Source organism: Halichoerus grypus, chromosome X (assembly GCF_964656455.1).
Source record: "Halichoerus grypus chromosome X, mHalGry1.hap1.1, whole genome shotgun sequence".
Classification (NCBI taxonomy): Eukaryota; Metazoa; Chordata; class Mammalia; order Carnivora; family Phocidae; genus Halichoerus; species Halichoerus grypus.
In genome coordinates this window covers 18,198,792-18,226,568 of record NC_135727.1, presented here as the reverse complement: position 1 = coordinate 18,226,568, position 27,777 = coordinate 18,198,792, and the positions used below count along the sequence as shown (strand labels likewise).

The 27,777-nt window shown below is 46.8% G+C and overlaps 1 pseudogene; it reads right to left on the bottom strand.

Annotated features, from left to right (window-relative positions):
- Window positions 1-1,640: 1,640 nt before the first annotated feature.
- LOC118549779 (small ribosomal subunit protein eS12 pseudogene) overlaps window positions 1,641-27,777 on the bottom strand; it is a 28,534-nt pseudogene continuing 2,397 nt past the window's right edge.

Genomic DNA, 27,777 nt, shown 5'->3' with positions numbered 1-27,777 from the left:
AGCCTCAAGGATTTGGTGAAGGGATGGAAGAGAAGTGAATTTTGGATTACAGGGTCTATCATGTACAATGGGGAAGGAATCCTACACTCTCTAATTTATTGAATACTTCCCCTGTGCCCACGGTTTGGAGGCTATCCTAATGAATAATAACCCAAGGAGAGAGGTTATCCTCATTTTACAGATGTAGAAACTGAGGGTCTGAGGGGTTCCTTGTCGTAGCCAAGGCCGCACTGCAAGTGGCAGAAAGGAAGATTCGAAATCATGCCTTCCTACTTCAAACCTAGGGCCTTCAGGATCAAGAACAAGATTTGGACAGAGGACAGAAGAGACACAGCATTTATCCAGGCCATGAGAGCCTGGGGTCAGGCCTGGGTGGAGAAAGACCAATGATCGAGAGACATGCTTTCCTCTCCCCTAGATCAATGAAAGAATGTGTCTCCTGCTCAATTTCAAGTACCTCCTCTTTCTGTCCCAGTTAAAGTAGAAACAGTGTGTACTTAGAGGGTTTGTACTAGACAAAGCCAGAGTTAAGTTTTCTTTCTTTTCAGAAATTATATTTTATTATTTTTTTTTAGTATATGTGCTGCTGAAGTGAGCACTTATTATTTTTTTAAAGCAGGCTCTCCACCCAACGTGGGGCTCGAACTCACGATCCTGAGATCAAGAGTCACACGCTCCACCGACTGAGCCAGCCAGGCGCCCCCAGAGTTAAGTTTTCAAAGGCACTTGTCTCCTACCCCCTTATTTCAACTTCTCGTTATTTTGCTAGAAAATGCCATTGGGTTGGAAACATGGATTGTGTTGGACTGGTCACCAATTCAGATGTGTTCTTATTCCCCCACTTTCTATTCGGCATATTCTCTTCGAAAGCATGGTTATATAGCACACATCATGTGGAGATCTGAGGTGAGCCACCTCTCAACCAGGGAAACGTCTTAGTGTGGCTGGTTTCGAAGCCTGGGTTTCCAGAGCATTCAGTGCTCAGCGAGGAAGGAAACCCAGCTGGCCCATTGTCTTCTGAGACCAACAAACTTTTGTATAAAACAACAGTAACAACAGGTAATTATTTTGATCTTCAGATTCAGATTCAGATTCTTTTTTTATTTTTTATTTTTTTTAAGATTTTATTTATTTATTTGACAGAGAGAGACACAGCGAGAGAGGGAACACAAGCAGGGGGAGTGGGAGAGGGAGAAGCAGGCTCCCCACTGAGCAGGGAGCCCGATGCGGGGCTCCATCCCAGGACCCTGGGACCATGACCTGAGCCGAAGGCAGATGCTTAACCATCTGAGCCACCCAGGCGCCCCTTCTCTCTCTCTTTTTTTAAAAATATTTTATTTTTAATTTTAATTAATCTCTACACCCAAGGTGGGGCTCAAACTCACAACCCTGAGATTGAGAATCGCACCCTCTACCAAGTGAGCCAGCCAGGTGCCCTGCGCCCCCACCCCCGTCTCTCTTTATTTAAATTATATAAATATAAAAGAGATAATAATATTTATATTATATAAATATAAGAGAGAGAGAAATAATGGAAGGAAATACTCCAAAACGTTCGCATCGACATGATATGTGGCTGGCTGGTGGTATTATAGCAAATTTTAGACTTTTTTTTTCTTTGAGGAACAAGAGCTAACTCTTTAATTTGTTCGTTTCTTGCATTTGAAGTACTCCTCAATGACATCCCTGGCCTGAGACTCTTTGCCATCGTCCTTCACTATAACACAGCTGCAAGCAAGCCCTTGGCCCGGCGGGGGGTGGGGGGGGGGGCTCTCCCCCTGTGTCCGTTCCACAGAGGCCTCCTCTCTCCCCTCGTTTCTTGTTGTCATCAACCTTAATTAGGTTGATTTGGTGTTCAGCACAAAGGGCCTCCACCAACTTGACATACACAGGCTCGTCACAGTTGGATGCAAGCACACAAAGGTGGGCTTGGCCTTGTCGAAGGCTCTGGCAGCTTTTGTGAATTCCCGGTGCTAGGCCATCCTGGATGAGGGCGGTCTTCCGCACCTCTTGTAAAGCAGTATTAATGTCCACAACACCTCCAGCCGCAGGGCCTCCCTCGGCCGGGGCCAGGGATGGAGCTGAATCTTGAACGCACCCCAGCCTCTGCCTCGGAACTGCAAGGAAAGAGCTAGCTTTTTATTATACTTTCCAGTGTTTTCCAAAAATGTCCGTAGCAAGGATGATTTGCGTTGCTATTTGGAAAAACAGGAAAACAGTAAGTTATTTATTATTTTTTTCAAGATTTTATTCATTGACTTGAGAGAGGGAGCGCAAGCTAGAGAGAGCACGAGGTGGGGGGAGGGCAGAGGGAGAGGGAGAAGCAGATTCCCCGCTGAGCTGGGGGCCCCATGTGGGGCTCGAACCGGGACCCTGGGATCATGATCTGAGCCGAAGGCAGCAGCTCAACCGACTGAGCCACCCAGGCGCTCCATAAGTTGTTTTTTTTTTTTTTGCAGATTTTCAACATGTTTCATTTTATCAATAAACAGATTAATAATAAAAATAAATTTACTGACTACTGTGTCTTTAATTTTGAGCAGAAATTTAAAGAACTTTCTATATTAACCTTAGGATATAACCTTTTTATTTGCATGTTTTTTTTCTAGTCTTTTATAGTTGTCTATCATCTTGATACCCAAAATATGAGAAAACTTTTACATCCATTTTCTAATTTAATGTACATGAGAATGTTAATATGCCATATCATGGCTATCTTGAAAATATATTCTGAAATCAGTCATTTCCCTACACCTCCTGTCAGGACCTTAGTCCAAGCAGTCGTAACCTCTCACCTAGACTACCTTCAGAACCCTGTAAGTGTCTCTTGCTAAAACTAGCTCAACTCCCTTGAGTCCTAATCTCCTCAGTGCCTAAAGCACTTTCCTTGTTTTTTTTTTTTTTTCATTTAAATTGTATTAGACCAAAATTCTGCTCAAAAGACTTTTTTTAACAGTAAGAGTTGTTTATTTAAAATGCAGTTTGTTAAGGACCATCTAGGCGATCCATCACCTAGCCTATTTTTATTTACCTAGCATCTTTTTATTTACCTGGGGTATTTTTATTTAGCGTTTAAAATGTGCTGGCCTGGAGCTAGGCACAGGGGTTAGGAGATTCCTAGGGAAAGGTGTAACTGTTTCACTGAGTGCCTGTTATTTATCAGGTACATTTTTTACTTATTTATTTTATTATTTTTTTAAGATTTTATTTATTTATTTGACAGAGAGAGCATGAGTCGGGGGGAGGGACAGGGAGAGGGAGAAGCAGACTCCCCACTGAGCAGGGAGCCCGACCCAGGGCTCAGTCCCAGGACCCTGAGATCACGACCTGAGCCAAGGGCAAATGCTTAACTGACTGAGCCACCCAGGTGCCCTACCAGGTGCATGTTTTTAAAAAAAGTAATCTCTATGCCCAATATGGGGCTCGAACTCATGACCCTGATAGCAAGAGTCACGGGCCATGCCGACTGAGCCAGCCCAGAGCCCCTACAAGGCACATTTTTGATGCTTACTCATTTCATCCTCCAACAATCCTGGGAAGTAGGTTTTTACAACTACTAGTAATACAGATGACCGCACTGAGGGTCCCAAAGAGCCTGTGCCGTGACTGGGACCATAGGCAGTAAGTTAGTGGAAATTCTGGGCCCAGAAGGCAGGTCCGCCTACTTCAAAGCTTGTGCTAATTATATGCTATTTTTCTCCCAAAATATATACACTCATACAGTATGATTCCTGGCCTTTTAAACCTTACAGTCTAGTTGATGATAAGATAAACACATACAGCAATACCCAGCAGTTGCTGGTTATGGACACTCATCACAGAAGTCCCTTGTGTATCCCAGCTGGAAATTCCACCTCTTGAGTGTTTGGGGAGGTTGTGCTGGCCTGCACTGAATTTGGCTTTGATTGACCCCAACCAGGCCTCGGAAGTTTTTATGCTTTGACCATGGCTGGAACCACCATTGCTGTCCCAGATCATCAAATTGCAAATGGAAGTTTTATTCCAGTCGGCCTTTAACAATTAGGGCGGGGCTTCTCCAACTTGAATGCACATACCAATCACCTGGGGATCTTATTAAAATGCAGATTATGAATGAGTAGGTGTGGGGGTGGGGGCTGGGAGTCTGCATTTCTTTTTTTTTTTCCCCTTTTTTTAAGAGCAAGACTTTGTTTTGTTTTTGCAAGACTTTTTTATTTTTATTTATTTATTTTGAAAGTAAGCTCGATGCCCAATGTGGGGCTTGAACTCAAGAGCCCTAGGTCAAGAGTCGCATGCTCTATCGGACTGAGCCGGCCAGGTGCTCCCGGGAGTCTGCATTTCTAATAAGTTCCCAGGTGATGCTGATAATGCTAGTTTGAGGGTTGGGGAGCAGACGCTAAATGGAGTTAAATGGACTAACCCAGACCCAGACCTCCATCCTGTCTCTGAGCCCCAGGCAGAGTGCTGAGCTGCTCTTCATCTCCCTGTGGGCCATAGGAAGAGCCCCCAACCCTGAGCTGCAAGAGGGAGGGACCTCCCTTCTCCGAGCCTCGTCCCAGTAAAAGGGCAAGTGGCTGTCCAGGCTGCAGTTGGGGCTGAAAAGGCAGCCCTGTCCCAGGAGAGATGCCCAGGCTCACTTTGGCCTCCACGTGGGCCAGGCCGGCTCCCCTGGTCCCTCCGCAGCCTGCTGCCACTGCCACCAGGCCACAAACAAGGGCAAGGAGGCCCCCTCCTCCTGCTGCCCTCCCTGGTGCATCTGGGGCAGCACTCTGTGCCTGTCAGGCTGCTTGAGCTCTGTGCCGGGTGCCCCGCTGGGCTGGTGGCCTTTCCCTTGACATCTTCAGCCACCCGCCTGGGTGGGTGGTCTGGTCCTGGACCTGCCTGACAGCAGGGGACCAGCCCTGGTGACTGACCCTTCTAGCACCGTGAGTCAGACTCCCCGAGGGCCCCAGGGCCCCGGGCGACAGGCAGGCCGCCTTGCTGGGACCACGTGGGAAGCCGAGGCTGGATGGATATTAGCCCAGGAGGCGGCTATGCAAGATGGTGCTGCCAGAACAGAGGGGCACCGTCTATCTTGCTTCTCCTTATGCAGAACGGATCATAATTATACTTGGAATGTATGTGAGGCCTGCTTTCCAGAAGCTCAAAGCCCAATAGAGTATTGAGTACTCTTTTCGCTAGTCTGACAATCATCCATCACATTGTTTCTATGGGAAACGGTTTCCAGTTCCCAAACTGCCTGACTGCATGCTGGGAACTGGCTGCACAGACAGGAAGGGAAGGAGCAAAAGGTAGAAGCCCCTAAGAGCCAGAGGAGCTGTTCAGGGAATGCGTTCTAGGGGTTCAGAGGAGGGAGGGAGGACCCTGGCCTGGGCATTGCAAGACCTCCTGGGGCCGGGGAGTGGGAGCTGTGCTCTCAGGAGAAATAGGATTTTGGTGGGGGGTGGGGTGGGGTAAAGGGGTACCTTCTCCTGAGACAAGAACAGGGTGCTCACTACACAAGCTGGGAGAAATGGTTCAGGCATTCCGGCTGGAGTCAGGGATGTCAGGCCAGATGGGATTGCCTGTGGAGCTCACACAGAAGAGAAGGAGGGGTTGGGGGGAGAAGAAGAGGCACAATTTATCATTAGTACTGTGGGCCAGGCACGTGACCTACATGATGTCTATTCCTCATAGGACGCTTCATTGCTTAGTTGCGGAAATAACTTCACGGGGGTTAAGTGAGGCTCTTACACTCCCCCCCACCCCGGCTCCTGACAGGTGGTGAGTGCTAGAGTCAGGATTTGAATCCAGGTCTGCGTGGGTGTTTCCATGACGTTGTGCCTTCTTACTCTTGCACATGTCCCTGACTCCTGTGTTGGACGTAAAAATGCCCATGGAAGGGGCGCCTGGGTGGCTCAGATGGTTAAGCGTCTGCCTTCAGCTCAGGTCATGATCCCAGGGTCCTGGGATCAAGCCCTGCATCGGGTCCCCTGCTCAGCTGGGAGCCTGCTTCTCCCTCTCCCTCTGTCCCTTACCACCAAGTGGAAGGCTCAAGACAATTTGAACACATTCTCTCAGTTCTGGAAGCCAGGAGTCTGAAATCAAGGTGTCAACAGAGTTTTCTTCCTCTTGTTGCCTTTAGAAGACTATCCTTAGGTGTTAGGCTTCTGCAGAGAAACAGAACCAATAGGATATATATATTCTATGGAGAGAGAGAGAGATTCATATAAGGAATATGAAGGCTTGCAAGTCCAAAATCTGCAGAGTGGGCCGGCAAGGGAGAGACCCAGGAGAACTAATGTTCCAATTTGAGGCTGAAGGCCTGAGTTAATGTCTCCTATCAAGTTGAAAGTCAGGCTGCTGAAGAATTCTCTTTTGCTGGGGGTGGGGGTGGGGTCATCTTTTTGTTTTATTCTGGCTTTCAACTGCTTGGATGAAGCCTGCCTACCTTAGGGAGGGCAATCTGCTTTACCCAAAGCGCGCTGATTTGATGTTAATGTCATCAGAAACGCACCCTCAAAGAAACACTCAGAGTAACCATGTTTGAGCTTATCTCAGTATCCTGTGGTCCAGCCAAGTTGACACTTAGAATTAACCATCATAGCTTCCTTGCCTCTTCCAGCTCCTGGTGGCTTTAGGCGTTCCTCATCTGCGGGCTGCATGATTCCAGTCTCTGATTCCATCTTCACACAGCTTTCTTCCTGTGTCCCAGCCCAAATCTTCCTCTGCCTTTCTCTTAGAAGGCCCATCCTAAATCTCGGATGATCTCATTTCAAGATCCTTAGCTTAGTTATGTCTGCCAAGACCCTTTTTCCAAGTCAGGTCGTAATCACAGTTTCTAGAGGTTAGGACACAGACACATCTTTTTGTGGGGCAACCATTCAATCCACGAAACTGGTATTGCCTCCTGGAAATTCAATCCAGGAGGATTGAATTGCCTCCAACCATTCAATCCACAAAACTGGTATTGCCTCCTGGTATGGCCACTTCCCAGCTTCAGGTACAAAACAAAAACCCCAAACTGAGGGGCTCCAGACTATTAATAATCCTAGTGAAGGAGGTAAGTCCGCCACCATTTGGGGTAGACATTGTAAGTGAAGTGTCATGTGGCGGGGGAGGGGGGCAGGAAATGTCACTGCCCACTCAGGAGAGCTGCCTGGCCCATCCCTATGTGAAGTGAGGAGGAGGAAGATGCCCAGAAAACCGTCTACATTTTCTTTCAGAATGTATTTTCTTTATTTTTACAATATATTTGTGGTTTATTTCACATACAGCTTTCCCACAGTGGCCAGATATAAAAGGTTTTATTTTTACAGCTTCCATTTTTTTTATTATGAAAGCATTTAACATTATAAAGATTTTGAAAGTGGAAAGGTAAATGACTCCTAATCTTTCCACCTTGCTACAATGGATTTCTGTTCTTTATATTCCCTTTCATTATTGTCCACCTATGTCTTAGCTCCTTTGTGAAGTCTTCCCTTATTTTTCAGCAGGCTTTAATGTTCCTTCTGCCATCCAAAAGCAGTTTGTGGATTATATCATTTCTCACTTTTGTTTAAGATTTTATTTGTAAGGAATCTCTACACCCAACGTGGGGCTTGAACCCACATCCCCGAGGTAGAGTCGCATGCTCCGCTGACTGAGCCAGCCAGGCGCCCCACACTTTTCACTTTGATTGTATGACTTGCACTTAGACTGAATCTCCTGCAGAGCAGGGACCATGTTTTTTTCACCTTTGTGTCTCCTACACATAGTACAACGCCTGGTACAAAGTAAATGGTCAATAAAATTTTTCAAATGAATTAATACATATATGTGTACAGTCATGATCGTGATAAGCATGTAATTTTGTAATTTGCTTTTGTTACTGAGTATCAGAGTACACACATTTTTATATGCTTTCATTTTTCACATAATGTATTTCAATAGTTTCCTAATAAGTTTTTTAAGAGAGGGAGAGAAAGAGAGGGAGGGGGAAGAGCAGAGGGAGAGGGAGAGAGAGAATCTTAAGCAGGCTCCACGCCCAGCGCAGAGCCTGATGCAGGGCTTGATCCCACAACGCTGAGATCATGACCTGAGCCCAGATCAAGAGTCTGACACTTAACTGACTGAGCCACCTAAGTGCCCCAATAGTTCCCTGATATTTTATCCTATGAATGGACAGTTGTTTACTTAGTCATCTCCCTCCTCTTGGGAATGGTTGTTTTCAGCTTCACACTACTTGCCATTATACTGAATTGAACACTTTCATAGGCAGGGCTTCTACGTCTTCTTTTTTTTTTTTTTGAAGTAGGCGCCATGCCCAGCAAGGAGCCCAAAATGGGGTTTGAACCCACAACCCTGAGATCAAGACCTGAGCTGAGCTCAAGAGTCAGACGCTTAACCGACTGAGCCAGCCAGGTACCCCCTTCTTGGTTTTTTTAATGAATGAAATTTCCAAAAGTGGGATGAACATTTTTAAGTTCTTGTTAACATTTTGCTTCTCAAGAAGGTCATACCAATTTGCATTAACAAGTAACATTATAACCACAATTCTTTGAATATTGTGTTTCAACATTATTTTTATAATTGTTTTCAAATACTATTTCATCATAATTTTTATTTTGAATTCAATAAAACTTAACAAACATGTTTCGTTGGAGTTTTATATGGTCGTGATAAGCATGTAATTTTGTAACTTGCTTCTAGATATAACTGGAAGTGTCCAGGTATCCAGCAGTGCACGTGTATCCCCTGTGGACAAGTAGAAAAGCAACGGGTTTTGTTAAAAATGGCGAAGAGAGGGGCCCCTGGGTGGCTGAGTTGGTTAAGCGGCTGCCTTTGGCTCAGGTCATGATCCTAGGGTCCTGGGATCGAGCCCCGCATCGGGCTCCCTGCTCCACGGGAAGCCTGCTTCTCCCTCTCCCACTCCCCCTGCTTGTGTTCCCTCTCTCGTTGTGTCTCTCTCTGTCAAATAAATAAAATCTTAAAAAAAAAAAAAAAGGCGAAGAGAGAAGTCACCATCCCAGTACAGACCAGCCGTCGTGAAACCAAGACCTCCTTGAGATATATACGAAATGATCCATTTTTGATCAGCTCTGAGACACCTTCAGCCACACTGGTTAAAGCCTTCACATATTTATAGTGAAGAAGGGAGACTAACCATGTCTTTAATAGTAGGAAACTGCTTATGACTTTACTGATACAATGTGAATCCTGTCTTTTCAGTAAATTCTTTTGCTATCTTTTGTAAGCCCTTAAGCCCCTTGTAGTATTTTATACCTAGACATTTGGCTAAATAAATAGTTTGATTACTGAGTTTATATTTGGGTGCTATTGCTTATGTCCTCCATTCTTTTCTGAGTTTCTGAGTTTCCCTCTGGTATGATTTCCCATCTGTCTGAAGAACTTATTTCCTATAGTCCAGGTCTCCTGACGACTAGTTTCTCTTAGTTTTCTTTCATCGAAAATGTCTTTGTTTCATCTTTACTTTGTTTTGTTTTGTTTTTTTAAGATTTTATTTGTTTATTTGAGAGAGAGAAAGAGCACAAGCAGGGGGAGCAGCAGAGGGAGAGGGAGAAGCAGGCTTCCCGCTGAGCAGGGAGCCCGATGTGGGGCTCGATCCCAGGACCCTGGGATCATGACCTGAGCCGAAGGCAGCCGCTTAACCAACTGAGCTACCCAGGCGCCCCATCTTTATTTGTTTTTTAAAAGATTTTTTTATTTTAAGTCATCTCCGCACCCATGGTGGGGCTCGAACTCATGACCTTGAGATCAAGTGTCACATACTCTACCGACTGAGCCAGCCAGGTGCCCTTCATCTGTCCTCTTGAAGGATTCTTCCACTGGTTATGGAATTCTGGGTTGACAGCTTTTCTTTTAGCACTTTAAAGATGTTCCAACTGTCTTCGTCCTTCCTGGTTTCTGGGAAGAAGACCATGGTCATTGAGTGCTCATTCCCCTATATACATAATATTTTGTTTCTCCCTGGCTATATGCAAGATTTACTTTTTTCCTTGGCTTTCATCCACTTGATTATGATGTATTAGGCATGGTTTTCTTCATATTTATCTGGTCTGGTGTTCACCAAATTCTGGGATGTTTTTGCCATTATTAAATTTCTTTTTCTTCCCTCTTCTCTCCTTCTGGGACAATTCCTTATATGTTAGATCTTTTGATATTGTCTCACAGATCCCTGTGGCTCTGGTCATTTTATTTTCTGATCTTCGTTCTCTCTCTTCTTTAGACTGGAGAATTTCTAGTGATCTCTTCACATTTGCTCACTTTTTCTCTGTCTTTTCCATGCTGCTCTTGAGTCCATTCAAGGTTTTTTCCCCAAATACTATATTTTTTGGTTTTAGAATTTCATTCATTTTTTTATAGTTTCTATTTCCTTTTTTTTTTTTTGAGATTTCCTTCTTTCTTACATTCACCACAAGCATATTTTTCTTCAACTCATTGACTGTAGTTACACTACCTCCTTCAAAGTCTGTGTCTGATCATTCCAACTTCTGGGTCATCTTCGTGTTGAGCTCAACTGATAGTGTTTTGTCTTGAGAATGGATGGGTCACATTTTCCTATTTTTTTGTTTTGTTTTTTGAAGATTTATTTATTTACTTGAAAGAGAGAGAGCACAAGCAGGGGTAGTGGGAGAGGGAAAAGCAGGTTTCTCACTGAGCAGGGAGCCCGATGTGGGGCTCAATTCCACAACCCTGTGATCACGACCTGAGACGAAGGCAGACGCCCAACCAACTGATCCACCCAGGCACCCCTGTTTTTGTTTTTTGTTTGTTGGTTTTGGTTTTGTATATTTGGTAATTCTAATCATATACTGGGCATTGTAATTGTTAGGTTGTAGAGACTCTGGATTTTCATATATTCCTCCAAAAGTGTTGATGTTTTTGTTTTAGCAAGCAATTAACTTAGTTAGGCTCAGACGGCAATCTATCTCACCAGCTCAGCTCGATTATTGGCTCAAATCTTTTAGCCCTAGCTGTAATGTGATTTGATTCTGCCCTAGGCATGTGTGGTTCAAGGGTCCTGGGGTCAGCCAGAGGCCTTGGCTAAGTATAAGTTTATTCATAGAATATGGAGCTTTTCTGTTCCACTTCCCTCCTTTCCTGGATTCTCCTGGCATTTTCAAATGGCTGTAGTTACCCTGAGTTCTGACATCTGGTTCTTCAGGCCAGAAAGGTTTTCTATTGGAGTTTTAGCTGTCTTGTGCCACGTTGCAACAGTAGTCTGGGATCAGGCTATAAGCTGTAAAAATGGAAACTCACCCCATGCCAGTCCTTTCTTCCCCATTTCAGCTCCCATCCAAAATCTGCCTGCTTTTTTTTTTTTTAAGATTTTATTTATTTATTTTTTTAAGTAATCTCTACACCCAACATGGGGCTCACACTCACAACCCCGAGACCAAGAGTCACACGCTCCACCGACTGAGCTGACCAGGCGCCCCTTGTTTTGTTTCTTACTCTCCAGAATCTCCAGGTTTCTTTCTTTTTTCTTTTAGTTTTTTTTCCCTTAGAGTCTGTAGTTGCTATTTTCAGGGAGGTTGTGCTGTTAACGGGAAATGCTTTTTAATTTTTGAGTAAAAGAAGACATTGGGGGATTTTCTCCTTGTTAAAAAAATAATGTATGTGCATTTAAAAATGATATGACAAAGAGAAACACAAAGAAGAAAATAAAACTACCCACAATTTCATTTCTAAAAGACACTTACTATTAACATTTTGGTATATTTCCTTCCATTTTTTTCATATATAATATATATATGTATATATTTAAGTAGGGGCACCTTGGTGGCTCAGTCAGTTAAGCGTCGTCTGCCTTCTGCTCGGGTCAGATCCCAGGGTCCTGGGATCCATCCCTGCGTCGGGCTCCCTGCTCAGCGGGGAACCTGCTTCTCCCTCTCCCTCTGCCCGCCGCTCTGCTTGCTTCTGCTCTGTCTCTCTGTCAAATAAATAAATAAAATCTTTAATATATATATATTTTTTTTAAGTAGGCTCCATACCCAACGTGGGGCTTGAACTCACAACTCTGAAATCAAGAGTTGCATGCTCTACCAGCTAAGCCAGCCAGGTGCCCCATTTTTTCATATATATATATATTTTTTTTTCATGTGTATATATCCAAATGTGTTTATATAACCATTGAAATATATATATATTTCTTATAACTAAAACAGGAACATACTATAGATGTATGATAAGCTGCTTCTCCCCCAACCCAATTTGGGCACTATATAATAAACACCAAAAAAGAGTTATTGTGGGCTGAAGAATAAAGGGTTGGCGAACTTACTAAAGGCAGATTGAAAAACGAGAGTTTTGATCTAAAAGGGTTGGTGGGAGGTGGTACCTTTGAGGGTAAGGTCCACAGAAGGGCCTCAGCACCGTGCCCTTGCTGCCATAATAGAGTAGAGGGAACAGTGTCTCTTTCTCAGCCCTATGTCCTTGGGGGGGGAGCTGAGGATTTGGGATAGGGCTATGGTTTCTTCTGCGGACTCCCGGCTATTAGCGACTCTGATGGAAGGAAGTCCCAGCCCTGGAGGCTGCAGGCCACTGGGAGTCACTGGAGCTCCTTCCAGCTGTACGTCCCGAGGAATGGGCACTGAGTTAGTAGAACATAGCTATTATTTGCTGCACTGATTTGAGTTTTCAGGTGTGATCAACTCCAGCGGAGGGGATAACTTCCTCCAGAGTCAAATTACCCGATGAGAAGTCACCCCTTGCTCTTTAGAATCGGTCTCCCCTTGTGTAGGTTTGACCTGACGTGTTGATTCACTACTCTCCCCTGTGTACCCAATTTGTTCCCGTACGTTGAATCTTGGATTAGATCTTTAGACCTGGATCCTCCACCCAATTTTGTCAGCCACTAACTTCGAACTCAGTATGGCCTGATCTGAGCCCATCACTCACCTCCAGGGCTTACTCACCTTCTTGCCTTTCATATTTTTGTTCAGGACACCTCCCTTGTGTCACCCAGCTGCCAAGTGTCCTCACTGACACCTCTTTCTCCTAGACCTTCGTCTTCCAATCCGTGGCTATGTTTCCGTGCCTTTTGTTCCATGAAGAGGATCCACTAAAGGATTTCGAGTAGAGGAGGAGGGTGTGAACAGATGTGGGTGTTAGTGGAGAGGACGAAGTGAGGGTGGAGACAGATGAAGAGTGGAGAGCCCCATCTGGAGAACAGCAACAGACCACGCAAGAGATGAAAACGGTCCTCGAAATGGAGGAGAGGATTTCAAGAGACAACTCGTATGTGAAATACCTTAAAAGCTTCAGAGACAGAAGAACTCTTAAAAAGTTGCAAAGATGGCTACTATTGTTCAAGACACGCATTTTCAACAAAGTATAATATGTGCATAAAACCACACACGAATCCTAAGTGGCAGCTTGATGAATTTTCACAGTCTGAACATAGCTAGGTGGCCATTACCCAGATCAGAACCGGAGCATTACCAGCATCGTAGAAGCCCCTCGGGTCCCTGCCCAGTCATGTAGCCCCTTCAGGGGTAGGCACTAACCTGACAACTAATGCCATAGAGGAATTGTACCTGTCTTCTAACTTTGTATGAATAGAATTCTGCCGTATATATTCCTTTGTTTGGCTTCTTTCGCATAACATTGTGAGATTTCTCCATGCGTTTTTAATAGAAATCGCTCTTTCCTTCTAAATGCCGTATCGTATTCTTTTGTGAACAGACATTTGTGTCGTGTCCATCTGGGAGTTACTATGAATAGTGCCATGTGAATGCCCTGTGGTTATCAACTGAGAGAGGGAAAACAGGTAAAGGACCCAGCTGAGAGTGGGAGGTAGGAAAGATGTCTTCAATTTGGACAGGCAAAGTTTGAAAGGCCTACGGGATATCTAGGTGGAGCTGTCTGTCATCAGAAGACATTTGGAATTTCGGGCCTGGAGCTCATAAGAAAATGAGGGGAGAAAGCAGTGGATATTATCAGAAGGAAATCTGGTGTTTTGGAGGTATTTGAACAATGGGAGTACATGAGATCAATAGGGAGATTGTGAGCAAGCCTAGGACAGAGCCCTGTTTCAGAAGCCCCATTTAAAGGGCAAGTGAAAGAAGATGACTCCCCCAAATTGGGACTTAATTATGGGGCATGGGGGGTAGAAGTAAGCAGAGAGGGAGAGTTTGAAGACATAGAAAGTAGACATGATGAGCCATGTATCAAGGGCTCAGAGCGGGGAGGGACTGACATCAAGACACTGGAGATGAGGTAGGACACCCCTTGCTGACACTGGAGGGAAATGAAGAAAGGACAGTTTTGGAAACACATACCTACAGATAAATTTGAAGACAGGGGAAGGAAGAAGAAAGTTCATACTCCATAGCATGTATCTCTGTAAGGACATCTGCAAGGCATCCTGTTAAGAGTGAAGGAAGCAGAGGCGGGGCTGGAGATTTGCAGAGTGATAAGTCTCAGATTCGTCATCATTGTGGTGAACAGGAGGGGCAGATGACTAAGGACAAAAATAAGATTGCAGATAGCATTGAAGGCTCTACCAAGGTCAGCTGCCAAGTAAGTCAAGCTTCCCCAAGGGATGGAGAGCCATGGTAAAAACAAACAAGCAAGCAAATCACTCCCCGGGGGCCAACACCCTAGAAATCCACTTCATGTTGAACTTCTTGAGCCTTGCCTTTCTATAGAAGGGGTGTCAGGGAAAGTGCCTTTGGGGGGGGGGTGGAATAAGGCGGACTGGAAGAATTCTTTTTTTTTTTTTAAAGATTTTATTTATTTATTTGACAGAGAGAGACACAGTGAGAAAGGGAACACAAGCAGGGGGAGTGGGAGAGGGAGAGGCAGGCTTCCTGCAGAGCAGGGAGCTCGATGCGGGGCTGGATCCCAGGACCGTGGGATCATGACCTGAGCTGAAGTCAAATGCTTAATGACTGAGCCACCCAGGCGCTCCGGACTGGAAGAATTCTTAATGTACCATAAACTGAATGATGAAAAGAGGAAATGAGGCCACCACCACCCCCACCGTGGTCACATCTTCCTCACATCTTCCTTCTCTCTTTTTCTAAATTAAGTAATCTCTGCTCCCAATTTGGAGCTCGAACTCATGACCCTGAGATCAAGAGGCGCATGTTCTACTGACTGAGCTGGCCGCGCGTCCCACAGCTTCCTTCTTATACCAAGTGGCTAGATTCCCTTACCAGCCACATCCCTTTTGCCCAGGCCCGTGGCAGCAGCGGGAGAGTAGGACTCCCAGTTCTCTTAGTTAACATCTGGGGAATTTTTAGCAGTTGAGCCGGAATGAATTTGGCTGGCCTTTGCCTCCACCTCCCATTTGCTTTTTGCTCTGGCTAGGATCTTCACCCAACCATCAGCACATCCTGTTCTTGCATTTTAAGCCAGCCACTGGAAAAGGGAAGGCACCTTACAGACCATAGGTTACACTTGAGAAACACAGGCCTAGAAGCATCATCTTTCCAATTAGATGGGGGGGGGGGGGGAGATCTTGATCCAATGGGACCTCCAATGAAGATCTCATTACAGCGTTAGCAACTTTTTGGATGTTGACCAAAAACTGTCCATCAACTTGCAACTCCAGCAATTACAGCTTCCGCACGGGGATTTTACTCTAGATGGGACTACATTTCATCCAGGGAGAGCTATGTGGATGGCTTGGATTCAGGATGCAGGTGTGGGGGGAGATTTAAGTAGTTAACATTCATGAAACACGCTGTGCTCTTTCAACGAAAGGTGTTTTGAGAAGAGTCTACTATTGTTAACTCGTCTTCTTTTTGAGACACTCCAGGAGTCAAAGTGCTTGTTTTCACACTAGTTTCAGGAAACAAAGGTGTTGGACTATACGGAGTTAATCCATCTCTGCAATATGCCCAAGGAGCCAGAGTGAATTGGAAAGTGAGTGACAAAAGGGACCATCTGAAGATTCAAAGACCTCTCAGCACCAATTATGCCAAGAAATGCTAAGCAAATTAGCACTTTGGCTAATTAAAAAATAAATACTCAGTGAAAATGGCCCATCACCCTGATAAATAGTCAATCTGTTTGAGTAGCTTTTCCAGTGTTAATTGAGATCTGGGTGACTCAGTGCCCCGGTGGCCAAAAATCAATCCCGGGGGAAAAAAAAAATAAAGAGAAGGTACTCAGAGGCCAGGCCCCACAGCCTGTGGCTTCTCACATCTGTACACAGCCCCCAGGCCAGGCTTTTAGAACACCAGATGCTTACGCTCCACTTCCTGACCTCCCTTCCAAATGGCAGTTCTTGGAGTCCCACTGAAGGGCTTTGCAGGCTGTTTGTTATTTGTGTGGAGTGCTGTGGATTTGATTTTTGCCTGAAATGATTTCCTGACAGACTTGTTTCCCAAAATGACGAAATTTCACTAGGAAATGGTTTTGAAAACAAGGACCAAGACGTGGACTCCACCGTTATCCGCAGGCCCGAGACCCGGATGGCGCCGTGGGCAGGTTGGGGGGAGGGGAGGGGGTAGAGATTCCTACGGACCAAAGAAGACCTGGAGTTTAAGGCAAGGTATTTTTTGGAGTCCCTAGGGAGCCATGAGCCTGGGAGAATTCTGCCTTCCCCAGCGCCGGAACCATGCCAAGGGTAACAAGAGCAGTAAACGAAAATGTTGAGCCTGGCAGCGTGAGAGACTGAGTAAACCCATAATTCAGGCATTTGCAAAGTGGCTGGAGAACTCATCTTGTCGGCAGAGCAGCCCCATGTAGGCGATGACATGTCGGTAATAAAGTGCCTGTCACTCGCACTTGTGCCAGGACTTTGGTTCTGGATGCCACAAGGAAGAAAGGGGCTGCTTGACTTCAGGACGCGAACAGGCCCGATCGCTTGGTGGAAAGGCCTGACCCAGGGCTTTTCAGCTCCTGGGACGGCCCGCTGGGGGGTCGAGGTGCTGGCATCGCTGTGAACTAGGTGGTGGCTTCCCCACGAGTCACATCCCTCCCCGGCAGCCCTCTGCTTTGGGGAAACCCCATTAGCCCGGGACTTTGTAGCATCAAGTCAAAAGGGGCCAGAAACCATGGGGCACCTGCTCTGTGCCCGGATATGGTGCCAGGCCAGACCCCAGAGGAGGAGGAGAAGGGGGAGGAGGAGGGCAGTGTGCCGTGGGCAGAAGAGAGCCCCGCGAGACCACTGGAAGATGTCTTAGCGGAGCGTAGACTCGAGCAGTGGACCCGACCGTGGGAGAGGGCTCGCCCCTCTGGAGTCCTGGGCGAAGGCTTCAGCAGGGGCTGAAGGGGCGGGGGGGGGGGGGGGGGGAAGGGGTTTGGGGTGGAGGAGGACAGCGCCAGCAGAGACGCTCAGGCAGGAATGAGCAGGGCCAGCGCGGGTGTCCGGGAGGAGGACGTGAGGGAGGGTAACTGGTGGAGAGAAGCGGGGGAGAAAGGGGGGGGCTCAGGCAGGGTGTTCGGGGCCCGGGTGAGGATTCTGGAATACGATTCCCAGGGAGTTCCCAGGACCGTAGGAAGGCGGGGAGGTGGAGAAAGAAGCGTCTGTGGCCTGGGCTGTGGCTCGGGCGCCGGCGTCGGGGCGGCTGGGCAGCGAGGCGGCCCCCGGGGTGGGTAGCGCCTCGCCCAGGCTGGCGGCCGGCACGATGGAGCCACAGCACGGCCTATGGCGTGGGCAAGGGCTTCGGAGCCAGACGCACCGGGGTTCGAATCCCCCATCCACCACCTACAAGCCCCCTAACCCGGAGCAAGAAACCTCCCGCCCCCCGTCTCGTCCGTAAACTGGGCTGATCCCCGTGCTTGCCTCGTGGGGAAGTGGAGTAGATGAAAGGAAATGCGTCCACAGCACACAGGCGGCCGCACTAAGCTGTAGCCCCTCGTTTGTTCTCAGCGGAAGGGGCTTCTGGGGAAAGAACCAACAGGACTTGGTACCAGGTGGGACCAGAGGAGCCGGGGCAGGAGCGGGGCCTGGGTGGGGGCGGGGCCGAGCCAAGGTCTAGTGCGGGGGGGGGGGGGGGGCCGCGCACGCGCTCCTGCAGCCCAGGGGAGCGAGTCATTTGTTTCCCACGTATATTCATCTTCGCCTGTGTTCGGGCTCCAAGAGGGCCTTGTTTAGAGAAAGGCTGCCGCAAAGCAGACGAAGGTATATTTTAAAGTGACAGGTCTAAAAATACGGCTCTCTCCCGGCCCTGTCACAGCTGCAGCTTCTCAATCCCCATCCTCACTGGGAGAAATAATAAAATGCATATGTTTATAATAAAAATCATATTTCCCCCTTCCTGTGCTGTCTCCCAGTTGTAGGTTCCCATCCGTTTGCTGTTTTACCTATCATTTAACAAATGTATTTTGAGAAAAGTAATCTTTTCCACTGACATGTCCTATAAACCTCACATCTTCGGCTTTGGTTCTCATTGAGGAACAGAGATGCATGTTTTGAATATTTCCAAAAATGCTTTTCACTCCATTCCCAGGCAAAGATTTTTAAGTCTTTGGTTAGAGACAAAACATCCAGGGAACGTGCTACCCAGTGATGCGGGTCGCTTGGGCTGGATTGCCAGAGGACAAGATGCCAACGGGGGCTCTGGGAGAATTCGCTACCATTGGCAGCTGAAATCCGGGCCTCAGTCCTCCTGTGGGCCATCCCCGGGGTGGGCTCAGGCCCAGGCGTCCTGGAGACTCAGAACTTGGGCCTTACAATGAATGGGGTGAGTCAGACTCTGGGAGGTTTCTCGGGAAGGCACTTGAATGGGACCGTGGGAGGCAAAGCCAAGGAAGGACAGTTGGGTGGGTCAACAGTCGGGGCGCAAAGGGCAGAGAAAGCACCCCTTTCCTTGGTCTGAGGGAGGAGGCCTGATCTGAGGGCACGTGGAGGGTAGCCGGCTTTGTTTGGAGATGCCATCCACGTAGCGTTCTCGGGCTTAAATAAAATGTGTCTAATGCACTGAGTATGGCACGTGCCCCACAGTGGGCTCTCCAGCGAGCAGGATAGGACAGCTGTTCTCAAAGTCCCTGCCAGCTGTGCTGGCGGTCCAGGCAGCAAATGGGCTGTGGACTGGGAATGGGGAGGAGACACGGAAAAGGTGCAGGAGGAGGGGCAACACGAAGAACTGAGAAAGTCAAGCCAGGGAGAACCAACAGGTTGGGAGAGAAGAATGTAGAAAGAGCGGTGCTTCAGATGCAGGCAGGAGGCAAGGTCACCCTGGTATACTGGGTCATTTCGTGGGTTCATTCATTCATTCATCCTACAAAGACTTATTGAGCATTACTATGTCCTAAGCACTGATAGAGGTGCTAGGAAAATAGCGGTGAACAAAACAGAGAAGGACCCTTTTCCAGTAGAATTTACAGACTCATGGGGATAGGCAACAGAGGAGATTGGGGGTGGCCCCGTAGTACTGGAGCCCAGAGCTGGCCCACCCGAACCACAGAACCCACCGAATGGGAGCCCAGCAGTTGTTCAGCTCAGTTGCCTCAGTTGTGATCTGTCCCGAATAGTAGGGCCAACCCCTACCCCACCCCAAACTTCTCGACAGATCTGGCTTTGCAAGGAGGCAAAGGAGACATCGGACTACTGAGGAATATTTCTGGAGAAAAGGGTTGGTTTCCCTGCCCCGACCTCCTGCAGAGAAGGAAGTCTAACTTTTCCCATCTCAAGACCCAAATATACTAGAGGATCTGGGGTGGGGGAGAGAATTCCAGAAAGAGGGAGCAGTCCGAGCAAAGGCTCTGAAATAAGAGTGTGTTTGGCATTTTCAAGGAACAATGTGGAAGTTGTGGCTGGGGTGGGATGCATGAGGGGGAAGCAGTATAAGAAGGCACAATGGAAGGCCAGATCTCGTACAACCTCGTGGACCATGATTAAGACTTCGGCTTTGACTGCGAATGGAACGGGGTGTCATGGCAGGGTGCTGAGCAGGAGTGACATGGTCTGAGTACAGTTTAAGTGGATTAGTCTGGCCGCCATGTTTAGAATAGGGTATAGGAGAATAAAAGTAGAAGCATGGAGGGGGCCACTGCCATCATCCAGGACTGAGACAATGGTGGCTCGGGGCAGGGTGGTGGAAATGGTAGAGATGAGAAGTGATTGGATTCTGGATATAGTTTGAAGGTGGAACCAACAGTGTTTGCAGATGGGCTGGATGTAGGGTTTGAGAGAAAATGAGGAGTCAAGAAGGATGCTGAGGTCTTTGATCTATGCAACTGGAAGAACAGAGTTGCATTCAGAGAGATTGAGAGGACCGTGGGTGGGTTTGAAGAAGGAGGTAGACAAAAATCAGGAGTTTGGGGTTTGGCATGGTAAGTTGGAGAAACTTATCCAACATCTACATGGAGGAGCTGAGCAGACAGTTGGATATGTGAGCTTGGAATTTATAGAGAGGCCTGAGTGGACCTTTGATTGGCCAAGGGAAGGTGCCCAGACAGCTATGTGGAGGCAGGGCTCTCTTCCTTCACGTCTGTTCTCAGGGCCGGAGCTGGACCTAGAGGATAGGATCCATCCTGCCTGGGTGAAATGGTGCCTCTTCCTCCCTTTGCTCTCCCCTTGGCCTGTCTTGGCCTGTCTGTCTTCCTTAGGTCCTGGTCTCCCTGTGCCGCTCTGGCTCCTCAGAGGTCCCCAACTCTAGGCCCCCTTCACGTGCACTTTTCCTTTAGGAGGCCCTCGGAGACAAGGAGCAGGCTGGGCTCCAAAGCTCGTGGAGGGTGGCTGCAGTCAACCTAGAGCTTCCTCGGGGTCACCGGCTATTGGCATCACCTTCAGAAACAATTTGTAAGAATAAGCTGCTGGGGTATTGCAGTGAGTAGGTCCTTGGAACCTTTATGTGCAACTGACATCTTCTTTGGAGTAACATTTCTCATGTTTGCAGAAAGGATTTTTTTTTCCTGTGATGTTGGGGTACCATGTAGAAGTCAAGTACAATAGTGTGTAAATATTAGAGTCTTTCTCGGACATTTGCCTGAGTCTTCTTTTCTGATCTTCTATTTTCTATCTTAGTGCTGTGAGGTCCCAGAGGGCACTCCCTGTTCTCAGCTATTCCCGATGCAGAGGGTCACTGGCTTTTTCACACCTGGGAACCCCCCCCCCCAGATGACTTACCTCCGTAATTTCTTAGCAGCTCAACTTAGTACCTACCTAGGGGTTGGAGAATGAGCTTCTGTTTCTCACATATGCTCTTGCCACGTGGCTAGCAGCCAATCACGGACAAAGTCAAGTTGGGGTGCCCTGGTGCACACGGAGATGCTCTCGGTATTAACCAGAGTGAGCCCCCTTCTTTCCTTGACAAGCAACACCATTCCTTAACCCTGCTCTCATGAAGTGCATACCGTGTTCACAGATACACTCGTAGGAAGCATGGGCTTATTGATTTTCTCATCAAGTCATTCTGACATAATTGCATAGAAACCTTATGGAGCTTTGGAGATCTTTTGTTCATGAGTCACAGAAATTAACTTTCTTTTTCATAAGAGCTCTTTATAATCTTTATAAAAAGAAAAAAAAAAAATAGAGCCAAATGCCTGTTCTTTGAACTTAAGTTGCCTTTCTGTGACTCGCTGAAACCTGAACCTGGACGTCTGTTAGTCTTAGCCTTGCTTTAGCTTTGAATTTCAATTGTTCAGCCTCTGCACCCAAGAGATGGCCTGAAGCAAATGTCCCAACCTGGACCTCACCCATTTCTCAACTCCATCTTTTTTCTCCCTTGTCCCCGCTGCCTAGATAACTCCCAACGGGACTATGGGGAATCCACATATCTCTGTCACAAAGTGGCCATCCAGGGTTTTATAAAAAACCTTTAGAGACCCTAGGTGTGGAGAAATTCTGATGCCTGCCAATATATGTAAATCAACTAAAAACGATACTGAATGAAAAATAAGTATAAGGAAACCCAACAAAGTTCTGGGTTTTCCACAATGACTCCTTCAATTCTATTTTTTAAACACCAAATCTCAAGTGATTTCAACTATTGGGAGGGGGTGCTTCACTTCATAGGAGCGCTAAGCATGGGTTGAATTTGTCTATTGGGTAAACTATTGTTGCCAGTAAATGTTTTGTGACCGTGTTTAGCTCCCAAAGTAACTGGGGGTACAATGTGTTCTTGGGATGTTCGTCATTACTTTATAATTTGAAGCTTCTTGGAACAACCTTTAAGAGATCTATTTTCTATTTAAAAGGGCTGAGCTTACGGCTTGGTTTCATTGCCACCGGAGTAAGAAGCCTGTCATCCATCAGAGCTAAGACTCTAGGCAACTGTGATCATTGAGTGGGTCGGGAGAGAGAAAACTTTCAGTCAAATTAGAGCTGGTGTTCCGAAGCAGGTGGGTGGACTAGAGTAAAGACCCCTGGGGCAACATGTATACAGAAAGCAGGGGGGCAAAGCCCAGGGAGCCCAGATCAGGGACCACACGAGCCTGGTGGCAAGGGTAAGCAGTGAGACTGAGAGCAGGTGGGCAGAGAGGGACCCTTCTGGAAGCTGAAAAGGAGAAGGAAATGGGGGGGGCACGGGGAGCTAGTTCCAGGGGACCACAGGGCAGGACAGGGGAGAAGGTAAGAAGCCAGGCAAGCATTTGGCTCCACAAACAGAAGACTCAAACTAGAAGACCTAGAGAATATAGACCAAATGCCAGTTTTGTGCACAAGTGCGTTCCATTCCGCGGTATTGCAAGCACCAGTCCCGGGATGGGGGCCGCCCCGAACAGGCAGGTGCGAGTAGTTGAGTGGCGGGGTCGCCAACAGTGGAACTGAGGGGCTGGGAGACGAGCAGATGAGGACGCAGACTCCCTTGGTCTCATGAACCGAATGAAAACAGACACGTTTCATCTGAGACGCAGATGAGAAGGAATACGGGAGCTCACGTTTGTCCACGCCACCTTAGACCACGGGACCGGCCAGGGTAACCAGGTGCTGGACACGGTCACGGGACACCCACCGCCAGTGGTGCTGGCTCATCCGGGACACAGACTCGGTTTGTGGCCTCTGACGGGTCTGGCCTCACACGTCTCGTTGGGGCTGAATGGTAGCTGTGACTTCGAAGATTTGCAGGGTCCCTCTGTCAAAAGAACGGAGGGCAGGGTCCCTGGACACTGGACTGGAAGCCGGTGAGGAACCTCCGCTGTGTTTGGTGGACCCCCACTACCTCCTCCCGACTGATGGTCGGCAGGGGTCCCCGACTCGCCAGGAGTCTTCTGTTCTCTGCTTCTGGCTGGGATTCTTGTTTGCCTGATGTATACTCCTCATTGTTAGGGTCACCTTCCTCTTTTTTTTTTTTTTTAAACATTTTATTTATTTATTTGACAGAGAGATAGAGAGCACAAGTAGGCAGACAGGCAGGCAGAGGGAGAGGGAGAAGCAGGCTCCCCGCTGAGCAAGAAGCCCGGTATGGGGCTCGATCCCAGGACCCCGGGACCATGAGCTGAGCCGAAGGCAGCCGCCTAACCGACTGAGCCACCCAGGCGCCCCCTCTTTTTGTTTTGTTTAGATATTCTTAATCCAGTTGACCCAGGGATTTGCTCCTTTGCCCCTCAGACCCTCTTCACCATTACAATTCACTACATGGGGGGTTAAAAAGAATACCTCTTTCTACTGTTTTTTATTGTGATAAAAAAAAGCAACCATTTGAGCCATTTTAAGTATACAATTTGGCAGCATTAATTAATTACACAGTGTAAAACTAACACCACTATTATTTCCAAAATATTTTATCACCCCCAACAGAAGCGCTGTACCCATGAAGCAATAACTCCCCATCCACCCTGCTCCTGCCAGGCCCTGGTCACCTGAATCTACTTTCTGTCTTTATGTATTTGTCCATCCTAGATATTTCATATGAGTGGAATCATCCAAGCCTTTTCTGTCTGCCTTATATCATTTAGCACAATGTTTTTTTTTCTAAAGATTATATTTATTTATTTGAGATAGAGAGAGAGAGAGAGTCAGCACAAGCAGGGGGAGAGGGCAGAGGCAGAGGGAGAAGCAGGCTCCCCGCTGAGCAGGGAGCCCCACACGGGGCTCGATCCCAGGATCCCGGGATCATGACCTGAGCTGAAGGCAGACACTTAACCAACTGAGCCACCCAGGTGCCCCATAGCACAATGTTTTCAAAGTTCATCCAAAGTTGTGGCATATGTAGGAATTTCATTTCTCTTTAAGGCTGAACAATGCCCCGTGGTATGGGTTCTGTTTAGGCACTCGCCTGTGGATGGACGCTTGGGTTGTTTCCACCTTCATAAATAATGATGCCGTGGGTATGGGTGTACAGATGGCCGCTTGAGTCTCTGCGTTCAATTCTTTGGGTATATACCTAGCCGTGGCATCGTTGGATCGGATGGTCATGCTCTGTTTCACATTTGAGGAGCCACCAAACTGTTTTCCACAGAGGTTGTACCACCTGACCTTCCCACGGGCAATATGTGAGGATTCCAGTTTCTCCACATCCCTGCCAACACTTCTCCCCCCCCCCTTTTTATTGTGGCCACCCTGCTGGGTATGATGTGCTCTCTCCTGTGGTTTTGAAGCACATTTCCCTGATGACTCACGATGTTGAGCACTGTTTCAGGTACTCATAAGCCATTTGTGTATCCTCTTTGGAGAAATGTCTCTTCAAGTCCTTTGCGCATTTTAACTGGAAGGTTTGTCTTTTTGCTTTTGAGGTACAGGAGTTCTTAGATCCTTCTAGAGGTTTAGATTTTATCAGATACATGACTTACAAATCTTTTCTCCCATCTCTGGGTTGTTTTTTCACTCTCTGGATAGTGTTGTTTGATGCACAAGTTTTCAATTTTGATGAAGTTCCATTTATTTATTTTTTTCTTTTGCTGCCTGTGATTTTGGTGCCATTTAAAAGAACCCTCTGGGATTTCTTCTAAGAGTTTTGTAGTTTTAGCTCTTAAATTTGGGTCTCTGATCTATTTAATTTTTTTTTTTTTGTATGTGATGTAAGGTAAGGGTCCAACTTTATTCTTTTGCATGTGCAAACCCAGTTTTCCCAGCACCATTTGTTCAATAGACTATTCTTTCTCCATTCAATGGTCTTGGCATCCTCATCAAAAATCAATTGACTGTATGGGTCACCTGGGTGGCTCAGTTGGTTAAGCATCTGGCTCTTGATTTTGGCTCAAGTCATGATCTCGGGGTTGTGGGATCGAGCCCCACTCAGCAAGGAGTCTGCTTGTCCCTCTCCCCTCTGCTCCTGGCCCTGCACGTACACACACACACTCTCTCTCTCTCTCTCAAATAAATAAATAAATCTTTAAAAAGATCAATTGACTATAGATGTGAGGGTTTATTTCTGGGCAAACATGATACTTCTATAGAATGATCAGTAGAGAGAAAGCTAAACTCAAAGTATAGTTTGGAGGTTTTTTCCCCCCATTAACAAGGACTATTTTGGATTGCTTACCTTTCCCTTTATTTCTCTCTAAAGAAAAATCCTTGGGGCACCTGGATGGCTCAGTCGTTAAGCATCTGCCTTCGGCTCAGGTCATGATCCGAGAGTCCTGGGATCAAGCCCCGCATCAGGCTCCCTGCTCAGTGGGGAGTCTGCTTCTCCCTCTGCCTGCCGCTCCCCCGTTCATGCTTTCTCTCTCTCTCTCTCTCAAATAAATGAATAAAAATCTTTAAAAAAAGAAAAATCCTTAGCTCATACTCTTATCTACTTACTTTTTTTTTTAAATAGGCTCCATGCCCAGTGTGGGGCTTGAACTCATGACCCTGAGATCAAGCATCGCATGCTCCACGGACTGAGCCAGCCAGGCGCCTTGAATAGTTTTTATGTTTATTTATTTTTAAAGATGTATTTATTTATTTCAGAGAGAGAGAATGCAGGAGCGTGTGGCAGGGAGGGACAAAGGGAGAGGGAGAGAGAAACTCCAGCAGACTCTATGCTGAGCACGGATCCCGATGCGGGGCTGGATCCCACAACCCTGAGATCACGACCTGAGCAGAAACCAAGAGTTGGACGCTCAACCAACTGCGCCACCCAGGCACCCCAGTTTTTACATTAAAAAATTTTTTTAAACCCAAAGAATGGGATAAAATATTTGCAAATCATATGTCTGAGAAGGGATTTGTATCTAGAACATATATTAAAAGAACCTACTTACAACTCAACAAAAAAACAAGTAACCCAATTTAAAAATGGACAAAGGGTTTGAATAGACATTTCTCCAAAGGTATACAAATGGCTGTTAAGCACGTGAAAAAATGCTCACCATCATGAGTCATTAGGGAAATGCACATCAAAACCATAGTGAGCTACTACTTCACACTCAGGATGGTTATAATCAAAAAGACAAATAATTGTCAGTGAGAACATGGAGAAATTGGAACTCATAGGTTGCCTATGGGATGGGCAAATGGTGCTGTCAATTTGTAATACGTTCTGGCAGTTCCTCAAAAGATTAAACATACAGTTACCATTTGGCCCAGCAATTCCATTCCTAGGTGTATCCTCAAGAGAACTGAGCACACAGGTCTACACAAACCTTGTGCGTGGATGTTCACAGCAGCATTATTCAGAATAGTTCAAAGGCGGAAACAACCCGTATGTCCATCAGTGGAGGAAAGGATAACAAAGTATGGTCTATCCATACAATAGAGTATCACGTGGTCAGTAAAAGGAACGAAGTACTAATACATCCTGCCCCATGATGAACCTGGAAACACGATGCTAAGTGAAAGAAGCCATATACCAAACACCACATATTTTGTGATTCCATTTATATGAAATGAACAGATTAGGCAAACATATAGTGGCAGAAAGTAGATTAGTGGTTGCCTAGAGCTGGGGGGGGGCGGAAATGGGAGTGACTACTAATGGGTTACAGGTTTGTTATGTTTTGTAGTGATAAAACTCTTTCTGTCAAATAAATGAATAAAATCTTTAAAAAAAAAAGCACAATTGTTTTGCTTTGCTAAAGCCTATACTTCTAACATTTATAAATTGCTTCAGTAGAAGAAATCCTTAGAAAGTGTGCTAAATAAGACTTTGTAGCCTTTATCATAAAACATTTAAAGTAAATTTTAAGCACAGATTTGGAGCAGAGATTGAAGGATATTTCATCTTGCTCCTTCGGGATTAAAGGTGCATATGAGCTTCTTGCCATGAAAAGAGCCCCACGGTGATGCTTCACTTTGCTCTCAGGAATGCTGGTGAGCAGTCCCTGTGTACCTGCCCCTCCATTTCTAGTCTTGCATTAGCTGCTTTGGGGGTTTTGCTCCCCCACATTAAACTGTGATCTCTTCCTGGGGGGCGGGAGTACGTACTTCAGTCTGTACCACATGTAATAATGTGCCGGCGATGTTATCGTCCTAACCAGCAGGGCATCCTTCACGGCACACGTTTATCCACAGACTGGAGGACGGCCCCACAAGCAAGGCCATGCCCGGAGGTGCCAGTGTGTTTGGGGTCTCTTCGTTTTTTTTCTCATACACCTTCTGGCCTCTACTCTGGCTCGCAGTGGGGGGGTCCAGATCTGCCCTTGTTCCTGGACCCACTTCTTTGTCCCCCTCTTTGTGCCAGCCCCGGGCCATTCTGTGTGCTCCGCTCAGCCTTGGCTCACAGCACCTGGGTCCCTGGGTCCTGGAAGGACACTTCCATAGCCATGCGGTGACCCCAGGGCAAAACAGGAAGTGCTCTTGACACTTTTTCTAGCTTTGGGGTAAATTCGGTCTAATGGGATTCTGACTATACTGGTCCCTCTCCCCCTTTCCTCGTGAGGTTTCTGTTGGAAAATCGGTCAAACACCACTTGCATTAATTTGGGTAGGTTTTTGGGTTTTTTGGTTTTGGTTTTTGTTTTTGAGGCAAAGGAGATTGCCGGCTCAAATACACTCCCTCACCAAGACAGAGGCTGGGAGAGAAGATTAGGTCCAGGTGGGGCTGGAGAAAAC